At 40.5% G+C, this 12,068-nt stretch overlaps 1 pseudogene across 1 annotated transcript; it reads right to left on the bottom strand.

The window, feature by feature from the left end:
- Nucleotides 1–1,788: 1,788 nt before the first annotated feature.
- On the bottom strand, nt 1,789–10,742 carry LOC308531818 (aspartoacylase-like; annotated as a pseudogene). The gene is made up of 5 exons: nt 10,541–10,742; nt 6,077–6,287; nt 4,359–4,372; nt 3,899–3,992; nt 1,789–1,903 (listed from the first exon to the last, which is right to left on the bottom strand). The product of its transcript is annotated as an aspartoacylase-like (transcript).
- Nucleotides 10,743–12,068: the final 1,326 nt, after the last annotated feature.

Here is a 12,068-nt window from a genome sequence, read left to right as displayed (position 1 = left end):
TATGTAGTGGCCTTCCTTATCTCTTGTTATGGCCTTTACTTTGAGGTCTATTTTGTCAGATATAAGTATCACAACCCCAGCTTTTTTCTCATTTCCATTTGCCTGAATTTTTTTTCCATCCCTTCACTCTCAGTCTGTGTGAATCCTTTGTTCTGAGGTGGGTCTCTTGCAGGCAGCAAATGTATGGGTCATGTATTCTTATCCATTAAGCTACCCTGTGTCTTCTGATTGGAGCATTTAATCCATTTACATTTAATGTTATTATTGAAAAGTACTTGTTTGTGGTCATTTTTATTCTTAATGTTTGTGTTTCTTCTTGTCTTTCTGTTTCTTCTTTTTACAGCAGTCCCTTTAGCATTTCTTGCATTGCTGGCTTGGTGGTAATAAACTCTCTTAGCCCTTTTTTGTCTGTGAAGCTCCAGATTCCACCTTCAATTTTGAATGATAGCCTTTCTGGGTATAGTATTCTTGGATTCATTCCCTTGAGAATCATTGATAGGCTGCCTCCTGCACACTGCATACTGGGCATCAAGCCCACAACCCCAACAAGTGCCCTGACCGGAAATCGAACCGTGACCTCCTGGTTCATAGGTCGACGCTCAACCACTGAGCCTCACCAGCTGGTCTTATTTCTTAATTACAACACATAATTCTTCTTGGAAACAATTAAAACAAATTTAACTTGTTTTTCCTCCTCCTCCTCTCCTCAATAATCACAGTTTGGTGTGTTTTCTTTAAGGACTTTCCCTGTACACTACATATATATGTATACATATTTTAGCAAGTGTTTATTATTATTTTGGGGAAATTGGTATTCTGCATGTTTTGGTCTGCAACTTTCTTTAATTAACAATGTATTTTGAAGCTCCTTCTATGGTAGTGTGACTGTTAACCAACTGATGGATACTCAGGTTGTTTCTATTGTTTTGTTGGCACAAGCAATGCTATGGAAGCCACCCTTGTAGATGACATATTGGGTGTGCATGTGTTTGTGTTTCTTTGAGATGTGGAATTGCTGCATCATAGGATTTGTGCATTTTCAAAAGTGGATATTGTAAAATTATTCTTTAGCATGTCTTTTCCATCCCCCTTTCTTACACACTTACCAACACAATATTACCAGGTTTTAATATTTTCCTCCTCTAATGGGAGAAAATGCTTTCTCATTTTAATTTGCATTTCTCTAATTACTAGTAATATTGGACGTCTGTTCATATGCTTTTTGGACATTTTATTTCTTAGTATATCGTTGTTTTTTTAAAATGGGGTTAATAGGAAAATTAGGAGAGCTTTAATTGGTAGTGGCTTTTCTTGAATGTGTCTATTCCAGTCATTGAGGAATGGCTGAAGTGAATAAACTTTTAAAAGACACCTAATATCCTGAGCATGGCAAAATTGACATAGGCAACAATTGCTATTTCAGTGTTTAGTGGTGAAGTTAGCATGTGTGCTCATCCCATTTCCCATTTCTAATATATATATATATATATATGTTATTGATTTCATAGATGAAGGGAGAGGGAGAGAGAGATAGAAACATCAATGATGAGAGAGAATCATTGATTTGCTGCCTCCTGCACACCCCCTACTGGGGATTGAGCCCACAACCAGGGCATATGCCCCTGACCAGAATCGAACCTGGGACCTTTCAGTCCGCAGGCTGACGCTCTATCCATTGAGCCAAATTGGCTAGGGCCCATCTCCCTTTTCTGATATATTTACACACACACACACACACACACACACACACACACACACGCTAACCATTAAGATAACAACTCCTGTCTACTACTTACCTTCATTGAAATTATGTATAAAATCAAGAGAATATTTAATCTTTTTCTCATTGGATCCAAAATATGAGCTCTCAGAACCCCTTGAGGCTGGGGACCAACTTCTATACCTAGGTACAGAACGGGAGATAGTCACATTTATGTATTAGAGTATAAAATTAAGCATTTCAGTATATCAAGATATAGAATTCCAATCATGAAAAATTGGTACAAAGTTAGGCCATGTAGCATCATGAAAAATTATGAGACATAATATTGGGCAAAAACTAAAGCTGAACATTTACATGTACAAGTTCTATGCAAAGTGAATGAAGACTAGGAGAGAACATGAAAAATCAGTTACGTGACAGTTGCAAGATCTTGGGTTTTTTCTTTTACTTTAAATTTCATTCAATATTGCCAAAATTAAAAAAAAATCATAATATAGTCAAAGGGATGGGCAAATATATACTGCAATATAAAAAGCTGCCAAACATATCAGTAGATATGTATTCTAGCTAAGAGCAGCATTGCCCCACAGACATCATACACCAAGATTGCTCTTTCAACCTTTGGGAATCATATGCTTTATTTGGTGTCACAGAGAAACAGGTTTTCTATCCCTTATTGTTAAGCATTAATTTGTTTCAAATAATTACCTAGACTTGGATATTTAGCTTGCTCCAAATGATCCCTTGATTATCACCAAAAGTATCACTGATAAAGTAAGCAAAATGATTTAAAATTTGCTTACATTGTTTGACAACTTTTTTTATTATATACTAGAGGTTTTTGCATAACTAGTGTCTTTAGGCCTGGCAGGCAATCAGGGCTGATCGGTGCCTTCTGGCAGCCAGCCAGGGCCTTCCTTCGTTCCACACCACACCCTTGTGGTCAGCACACGTCATAGCAAGCGATAGAACTCCCAGTCTCCTAGTCGAACTCCTGCAGGGACACTTTGCATATTAGCCTTTTATATATATAGATTTTTATTGATTTCAGAAAGAAAGGGAGAGGGAAAGAGAGACAGAAACATCTATGACAGTGATGGCGAACCTTTTGAGATCGGCGTGTCAGCATTTTGAAAAACCCTAACTTAATTGTGGTGCCGTGTCACATATAGAAATATTTTGATATTTGCAACCATAGTAAGACAAAGATTTATATTTTTGATATTTATTTTATATATTTAAATGCCATTTAACAAAGAAAAATCAACCAAAAAAATGAGTTCGCGTGTCACCTCTGACACACGTTTCATAGGTTCGTCATCATTGATCTATGATGAAAAAGAATCATTGATTGGCTACATCTGAACATCTCCCACTAGTGATTGAGCCAACAACCCAGGCATATGCCCTTAACTGGAATCAGACCCAGGACTCTAGTCCACAGGGCGATGATCTATCCACTGAGCCAAACCAGCTAGGGTGACAACTTGTTTTGAAAGTAAATTGCTCTTGGTAAAATTGTGACAGCCATTTTAATGATTATAGTGTAGTATGCCAACCATTATGCTAATAGGGCATTTAGGAAAGAGAATGGAATATAGAAAAAGAGGCTCTCTGTGTGAGAGGGTTATGAGAGTGCTTGCTTGCATGCTGGAAGTTCTGAAAAGTAAAGATGAGTTCACAGCCCAGTAACTGATAGGGCGAACACGTGAATGGATAATAGCTTATGGGACACTCTACTGCAAAGAAGGGGCTAAGTCGGATGTTGGGAGAAGATTTTCCATGGATCTTTTGTGTTTCTGCACATCTTACCAGCAAATCGCTGACTGCCTTGATTCCAAATTATTTTTCAAGGACGTTTGTATAGTGAACAGTATTGAAAAATAGGGATGATATCTTCCTTGGAGCAAAGGGCAGGCGTGTTTATTGTACATTATAAAAGACTCAAGTTCTCCCAGCTTACTGTTTCCCGCATGAAATGCAGAAAGTTGCTCAGTGAAACTGAGGGTATTTTATATAGTTTGGACCTGCCCAGAGTGAGTTTGCTTACTACTTGATCATTATAAGTCACAGTGATGAGTTAAGGTAGCTATAAATATTTTTTAAAAATAATTTTCTCAGAGTTTCATGTAGGACATACTTTGTTTAGTTGTGACAATGTGAAATATGACTTACCAACAGGATACTTGGCTATAGAACGAGTGGTTGCATATTTAAGGGAAGGATGCTCAATAAGATAAATATAGCAGGGTAACGGAGCCAAAGAAGTCTGAAATGAATTGAAAACATCTTTCTTATTATGTCAAGACCATATGTTTTGTTTTCTTTGCTGCTAGAGAGTCACTAATGCCTTCAATATGTTTTACTATATCAACTAAAATTAGTAAGACAGCTTTATAAAACACACTCTAAAATCCAATATTGTTCTTAAAGCTTTGAAAACATAAATAAACTACATATAAATTGAATGATGCATAGCTTCCTGGGTAAAATGTACATTAAATTCTCAAGAACCATGATTAAGGAATATGAAATAAATTTTCCTTCAGAATGGATTTGGTTATTTCTTTTTTTAAATCAGTGGTTACACTTACTGTTTAGCTTAGTATTGCTCTTAAAGAATGTTGTTTCTAACCCTGTAGTCCAGGTCTTTGAATGAGAATTCAAGACAGGCCTCTCAGTTTTGATAACAATGTCAGCTATGCTGCTTCCATGCCTGGCAATCAAAGCATTCAGCTTTCCTTCAATGCGTAATGAAGAATAGCTACATTATGATCTCCTACTAAAACTACCTTTAAGTCAAAAACTCAAAGGAAACAAAAATAATAGTTAATATTTATTGTCTTCCAGATATTAGGCTAAATGCTTTAAATACTTTATCTCGTTTAAGGTTTTAAACAGCCATATAAGTAAATGTTACTATGTCAACTTTATCAAATGAGGAAAGCAATGTATCTTGTCCAAGGTTAGTGAATGAGAAAGCCAGGATTTGAACCCACGTTCTCCTGGGTACATGGGACAAACTCTTTCTATTAAATCATACCAGATGGAGAACACAGGAAAAGTAACTAATTTGGGAGAGGAAGGTCAGGAGAAGGAAATTAATTTATGTATCTCATAAATGCCCATAACCACCGTGAGAGAGTAGCCTCTGAATAGTGTTAATATGTAAGAAGTAGAAGTCAAATTTAATTTAAAAGACTGCTCTCACTGAAATGCATACTAGTCAGCGGTCATAAAAAGAAAACTCATCCTTGTCCATTTAAGAGTTATGGAGAAGTTAACATGTCATCTATAGGAGTTATACTTCAACAAATTCTAATAATGTCAGTCAGTTAACTATTTTAAGTGAATAGATAAACTTTTAATTGTATTGATATAACCTCAGTCATGAAGATAAAGCATTTTTGAAATTAAAATTTATGCTAGTAAAAACAGGATTGGATATACAAAGTATGACTGACGTCTAATTGCCCTGGAAAAAAATCTTTTCCATAAAGTGAGGCATATTTGTACTAAAATTTGTAACCAACTTTTGATCTGAGGTGAGATTATACTTAAGTAACCCTCTAAACTCAAATGAGCATTTATTAGAAAATGAGTACATAAAGAATGCTGTGTTAGTTGTTCCTGGCCCCATCTTATATCTAAGCTACTCGTCTATGAACTCCGTAAGGGTAGAAACCATGTTTGCACATAGCTTTGTACTTCCACAGTACCTGGCACAGTGCCCTGTGAAAAGTAGGTGTGAAATAATATTTTTAGGTAAATGAAAGAAGTGATTAAAAAGAAAATACTTAGGAACCTACATATCTACAATAGTAGCTAAAATAATGTAAACAGAGGCAAAAATAACTAATTAAAACATACCTGGAGTGTTATGGTTGAATACTTTCATTAAACAAATATCAAAACATAACATTTTTCTTAACTAGAACTGTATGTACTATCATAAATATAGTTGCATGAAAACATAGCAGTGAATCACTTAGAAAGCTGACAAATACTTATGTACCCAAGTACAGTGACCAAACACTAATTTAATGTATAAGACTATTAATTGTGGTCTTTTAAAGATAGATTTAAAAATAAAACTGTTACTATTTATCTCAGTCTGTACAGATACATTTAAAAAATTAGTGAAGGATAGTCTGATGCTTAAAAAGGTTTATGAAAGAGCACGTGAATGCCCAGTTTAGAGAAATGAATAATTCATAATGGAGGGTGATTAAAGTGAAAGTGATCTTATTCACAATAGCCACTATATGTATAGACATGAATAGCACACACACGCTTTCTCCCACATATACCACTTTTCACATACACACATGCATTCACAATATATAGTCTTACCCAAGATTTCCAGGGTCAAAAACTCGATTCAGGTCACAGTCAATATATCTGGTACACTTCTTCACTGCTCTTGGGTTGGTGATAAATGGTTTTACCTCCAGTCCTGTTCTCTGAATCTCAGCGCCATTCTCTAGCCAGTGCTTAACCAGAAATACTCCTGTTAGCTCATTCCCGTGAGTTCCTCCAAAGATAGCAACCTTTTTTATGGGATCTTCAACAACATGATAAGTCATTTTATCAAGTAATTTTTATCTGATTTCTGCAATTCAGAAGAAAGAAGAGCAAAGAAAACTTACTTCCTTAAGAAAAGTTTAGAAATCTAAACCTGAATGAGACTTTTACCAAAGTGCAAAGTGCAGAGTTCTCTTGAGTGGAGTGTATTTTAATTTTCTGTTGCAAGTCTGAGCCCTGTTTATTATAGGGCACTCCCTTCTTTAGCCCTGCCCTTTACCATATTTGGATCAAAATATGCAGAGATTAACTAAAGTTACAGCTATTTACTTTAACTTCTAACTCCCTCAAATGGTTGGTAGATCTAAGTGCAGTGATAAATTAGTATCTCATAATAAGACAAAAATTGTGTTTTCTCTTCAGCTAGAATGCCATCTAATGGTGCTGTCATGGCCATTTGTAGTTATAAAAAGCTTATACTTTTCTAAATATAAAACTATAATATGCATATTATTATTCAATATTTATAATTTCTACTTATATTTAAAAAGATTTCTTCTCTGAAATGAGTTCAGGTACACCTCATCTGAGAGCATTTGAATCTTAGCTCTCTAAACAGTTTCAAAGGCCAGTCTTCAGAGACCTCCTCTGGAACTGCATCCTTTCTTTCAGAATTCTTTTTTATTGTCAGACACACAAGAACCAAATCAATGACCACCGGGACTTAAAAAGCTACTCTGAAACATGCCTTTAATTTATTTCTCATAAAGTTTTTGGTAATTCTGTGTCAACTTCTTTAGGAATCTTTCTTTTTTGGCTCAATGCTCACTTTTTTTTTTTTTTGGCTCAATGCTCAAGAAAAAGTAACTGTTAGTAATTTTCAAGTCTTTGTCATGCCTGAAAAAGTCTTGGGGCGTGCTACATGCGCTAACCAGATTGTATGAGTTTATGTAGACACAGCCAGCCCAATTTACTGGCAGCACAGGCTCTCCAGTGGACTGTGTTACTCAAGAGGGCGTCTTATTAGGGGAGACTAGCCAGAACACGAAGATGGTTACATTCCTTTGGAGATATGGTTCTGAACCAAATCTGATTTGATTTCATGCTCAACCATCCAGAAAGTCAAATGTGATGGAGTACTGGAAACACTGTGTGTACTAGTGATGCAGACTGTTTGCTAGGGGTGCAACAAGAGGAATCCATTACTGCAGAGCAGTTTAATCTGTCATGTTTTTCTGAATATGTTATCTCAGTTTATTCACGTATCCACTTTTTATATAGGGTTTGGTAGGTACTGACACCCCATTACAGGGGTAAAGGAAAGATAACTTAAGCAACTTGATTAAGGTTCCTCAGCTGCCAGTAGACAACCAGGCCTGGGACCCAGGTTTTCTGATTTTAAGGTTAACTTCAGTGTTTTCCCAGAACAACAGGGTGCTTCCTGTTAATTTTGGCCTTCCCCAAAGTTCCAATTTTGCTCCTTTGGAATTCACGTAAACAGTCACTCCAGTGTGCCTCAGAAACAAGCAAGCATACAAACAAAATACAAGATAGAAATATAAAGTGTGAAAACTTCAAAACATTTATTCAACCAATTCCTATGTGCTTTCTTTAAAAGTTTATAACCTAGAGATAGTGAGAGCAAAACAGTGAAACCTAAATTTACATATTGAAATGACTGTCCTACCCTAACTAAAAGCCCCCGTAGCTTTTGATTTTCTACCCACGTCACTGTACATTTGAACACTTCAGGGTGGAGAGGCTGAAAACGAGCATAAGTACAAACAGATGGTAGTCATAATGTGTAGCTACTTTGGTTTTAAGAGCAGTAACTATGGTGAATTATTAACACTTGCTTATATTTTGTTTGGGCTTCTGACGATTTGGGGTTGGTTGTGTCCTTTGCCCTAGTCTTTCTGGAAGTGCTGCTGCAGTTGCTTGCTCATGGCTGGCACAGATGACTGGTATTTGGAGACTTGTTTCATGGAATTTTAACAGGTCAGCACTTTGAAGCCCATTTAACATTCATAAGTAAAGTGTCCCTTACATACAAAATGAGTAACATTTTTTTGATAGTTAATAAATCCCTGTAAATCTGTCCCATCCTTACCTTGTTTATCGTTAGAGTCTGTCTTCTGTGGAAAGCTTTATTAGAGAAAAGGAGAGCATTTCCTTAGAGCTAGAGCAAGCGGCTTTTCATACTCTTATACCCAGTTAACTTCCAAAAGATTTTAACTCCCTGTTTCCCAAAGCACAGTAAATTTTAGAGCCCCCGAAAAACCACTTAAAGAAATTAGTCTAGCCCTAGCCGGTTTGGCTCAGTACTGTCAGCCTGCAGACTGAAGGGTCCTGGGTTCGATTCCGGTCAAGGGCATGTACTTGGTTGCAGGCTTAATTCCCGGCCCTGGTGGGGGCACGTGCAGAAGGCAACCAGTCGATGTCTCTCTCTCATATCGATGTTTCTGTCTCTCTGTATTTCCCTCTCCTTTTCACTTTCTCTAAAAATCAGTGAAAAAAATACCCTCCGGTGAAGATTAAAAAAAAAAATTAGTCTAGTTTTTTGAAAGTTCAGAGAACTAAGAGTATACAAAGTGGAACCCTTTCTAGTTGTCACAATCTCACTATTGGGTTGAATATTTAATGTTTGAAGTACTTAAAAGAATAAGCCTAATAACTTCCAGCACTACAAATGTTTTTGTGTGTGGGTGGTGGTGGTGTCTGATTTATTGGTAAAATAATGTAGTTTAAAGCAAAGGGAGAGTAAACTTTTTATAGTCATGGCTGTCCAATAGATCAATGCCAGAAATTTTGTGTGAATCAAATTTCAGGTGGGATTGTTTTTAAAATGGTATATTTAAAAAATAAAGAGGATCTTTTCTCCAATATTATATGTAAGGTGTCTCATATATAATGTGGTAGTCCAGCAGTCATGTAACCAAACTATTCTACTTTAATTTTCTTCTTCCCCTAGGGCCATATTGCTGTCACCATCCTGAACAACTTTCTAGGTGGAAATAAATGATAACCAGGACAAGATAGGGATAAGGTAGATAAGTCTGTAAGCTGCTATCAAAGATTGCACATTGCTCATGCATGTAATTCCTTACAGATATAGTATAGGAAGTTGTTCACAGTGGGTTTACAGTTTTCAGTTTTAAATTTTTTTTTTTTAAAAAACGATTTTAGAGAGAGAGGAAGGGAGAGGGAGAGAGAAACACATCCATTGGCTGCCTCCCGCATGCCCCCCATTGGGGGTTGAGCCTGAAACCCGGGCATGTGCCCTGGCCGGGAATCGAACTGGCGACCTCTTGGTGCATGGGGTGATGCTCAAGCGACTGTGCCACACTGGCCAGGGCTATAGTTTTTGTTTTAATGAGGTCTCTATTTTGCCGGGGATAGGTGGGCAGTGTGTGTATATCTATATATTATGTAAATATGTACGTATCAGGTTAAAATTTGCTTCCTTAAAGCTTCTACTCATTTGTTTTTTTTTAAAGTCCCCTCTCTGGAACCATGAGGAGTAACAAGTCTTTTTAGGCACTTTGTTTAAAGGCTTTTTTTCCAGATTAAATGAAGACTCTGATGCTTCAGACTGTTTCTGCAGTTTAGCGTTCAAGGTTCCGTATTAGCCGGTCTCAGTCCACCTCGAATCCTATCTCCCCGCACCCTCCTCCGTTGGACCTAATCTTCAAGGAAACTGCTCTTGGTCCCATGGTGCCCTAGTCCCAGGCTTTAACTCAAACCTTCCCTCCACCTCTGCGCTCTCTACACCTCCTCCTTCCCCCAAGCCAGGCCTCGAATGGCTGGAACGCATGGTAACCCCAAAACATGGTCTTGGAACCCGGACAGAAGGAGAATGACTGGCCCCGGCCGATAGTGCGCACTCAGTAACTGGCAGCTTGCTATACCTAAGGGCTAACAGTTATAGAGCATTTTCTGGTTTATGATTTTGAGGACAATTAAGTAAATATTGTTTTGCTGTTCACTAAGCAGGAAATGCAGGTCTAAAGGGGGTAAGTAACTTGCCTGAGGTCACCGGTCCGGAAGCAGCCGCCTGGAGTGGGAGGTCAGCGTTAGGGCCACGGCTCCATCCCGCTCCTTCCGGCCCGGCCTGGCCCGGGAGGTGCCCGTGCTCCCCTCTCCGAGCTCCTGCAGCCCTGGCCCTGCCCTGGCGGCCGCTCCCCACCTGCAGGGCTGTCTCCTGGACCCAGGCCTCCGCTCTCTCTCGCACCAGCCAGGCCGGCCTCCTGTGGCCGGTGCCCTGATGGCTGTGCCTGGGAAACGCAGCCCGACCAAGGAGACCCTGGACCTGCTTCCGAAGGCCGGCGGCCTTGGACTCATTCTCTTCGAGGCACGTGCGGTTGCCACCAGCATCGTATGGACTGACCTCCAGAACCTTAGAAATGACCCCGGGGGTGGGCAGGGGGCAGGGCGACCGGCCCTCGCACAGATTCTGACAAATCTGGGGCAGAAACCGGCTGGGCAGATCTGCCATCGTCTCACTCGTGACTAGAACACAGTCTTTCTTCTCTGGGCAGAACTCTAAGGAGGTAGCGCCAGCCCTGCACCTCGTACATGACAGTGTGAGGACACAAGGGGAGGCGTGTCAACATCCTGGTTCCTGGGAGAGGCGGTATTTGTCCTCCTCAGCAGAGGGCCCCACGCCATTGTGTGCTCACGCCCAAGGTGGTGGCCGCTGCGCCTGCGCGAGGGGGCAGGGGGAGCAGGGGAGGGCAGATGGGAGGGCAGCGTGGTCTGAGGTGCGCATGCGCAGACTTGAGGCACGCCTGGCAGCGGGGGTCTGAGGTGCGCCTGCGCAGGTTCCTGCACGCCTGTGCCTGCGCCTGCGCAGGGCTCGACTTCCCGCGCTTTTTAGGAGGTCCGGGGTCGTGGACTGGGCAGTCTCCGCGGCGGCCGTTGACTGAGGCGACCGTTGACCGTGGCGGCGAAACCTGCGGGTAAAAGTTGCGTATTGTGCGGGTTGGAGAGCCAAGAAGGGAAAGACCGTTTTGTCGCTAGTTACCCAACTACCCCATTTCCTGCGTGAGGAGGGGATGTTGGAAGAGAGCATGAGCCCTGACTGGAAGGCTTCTCCCACGAGGGGTCAAACTAGGCCTCCTGGCCTCCCCCTGAAGCAGTGGGCTTTGGGGGTGCGGTGTGTGTGTGGGTGCGCGCTCGGGTTTGTAAATTGAGCAAACTTTCTGCTTGTCCTCTTCGCCGGCCACATTAATGCCGGTTGGAAGCTGGGGCCCTGGCCCAGGGTCAGTGGTCCTGGGGGCGGCTGTTGCAGGTTTATTCTGTTTGCGTGAAACTCGGAACCGTCATAGCCCTTGTCCCACCACCCTCCGGGTTCGGGTGTGCGTGGCGTTGGTATTCCTGGGCTGAGAAAAAGCCTCATAACCGCCGATTGGGTTCCTAGATTGGCATCAGGAATATGTTTCTGGGATCCGGCTTCACGTCCAAGTTAGGAAACAAAGCGGAGGCAGTCCCCGCCCTTACGGTTCCGGGTTTCATGTCTGTGTTTGGAAATTAACATTTACCTCAGAACGATTCGCCATGACGTAGTTGCGTTCCTGTCTGTCTGCCTCACTGGGTCATGAAAGTTGGCGTCTTGCCTTTTCACATGATAGGGAAGCGTTTGCTGAATTCGCTTGGGGTTGAAATGTATTAGGGAGGCTACATATGGGAAAAAATTATAGCGGAAATTATGTTGTAAAAGCAAGCAAGCCGAGAAATGTGTTTGTCTTGTTGAAATTCTGGAAACGCTGAGTGGAACAGCTTTTCGGTTATTCTGGGTATTAAGTGAGGCCGCAGTCTTTGT

This window comes from Myotis nattereri (genome assembly GCF_964212035.1).
Source record: "Myotis nattereri genome assembly, chromosome: 16".
NCBI lineage: Eukaryota > Metazoa > Chordata > Mammalia > Chiroptera > Vespertilionidae > Myotis > Myotis nattereri.
Note: the sequence above shows the minus strand (reverse complement) of the source record. Positions and strands in the feature narration are given on the sequence as shown.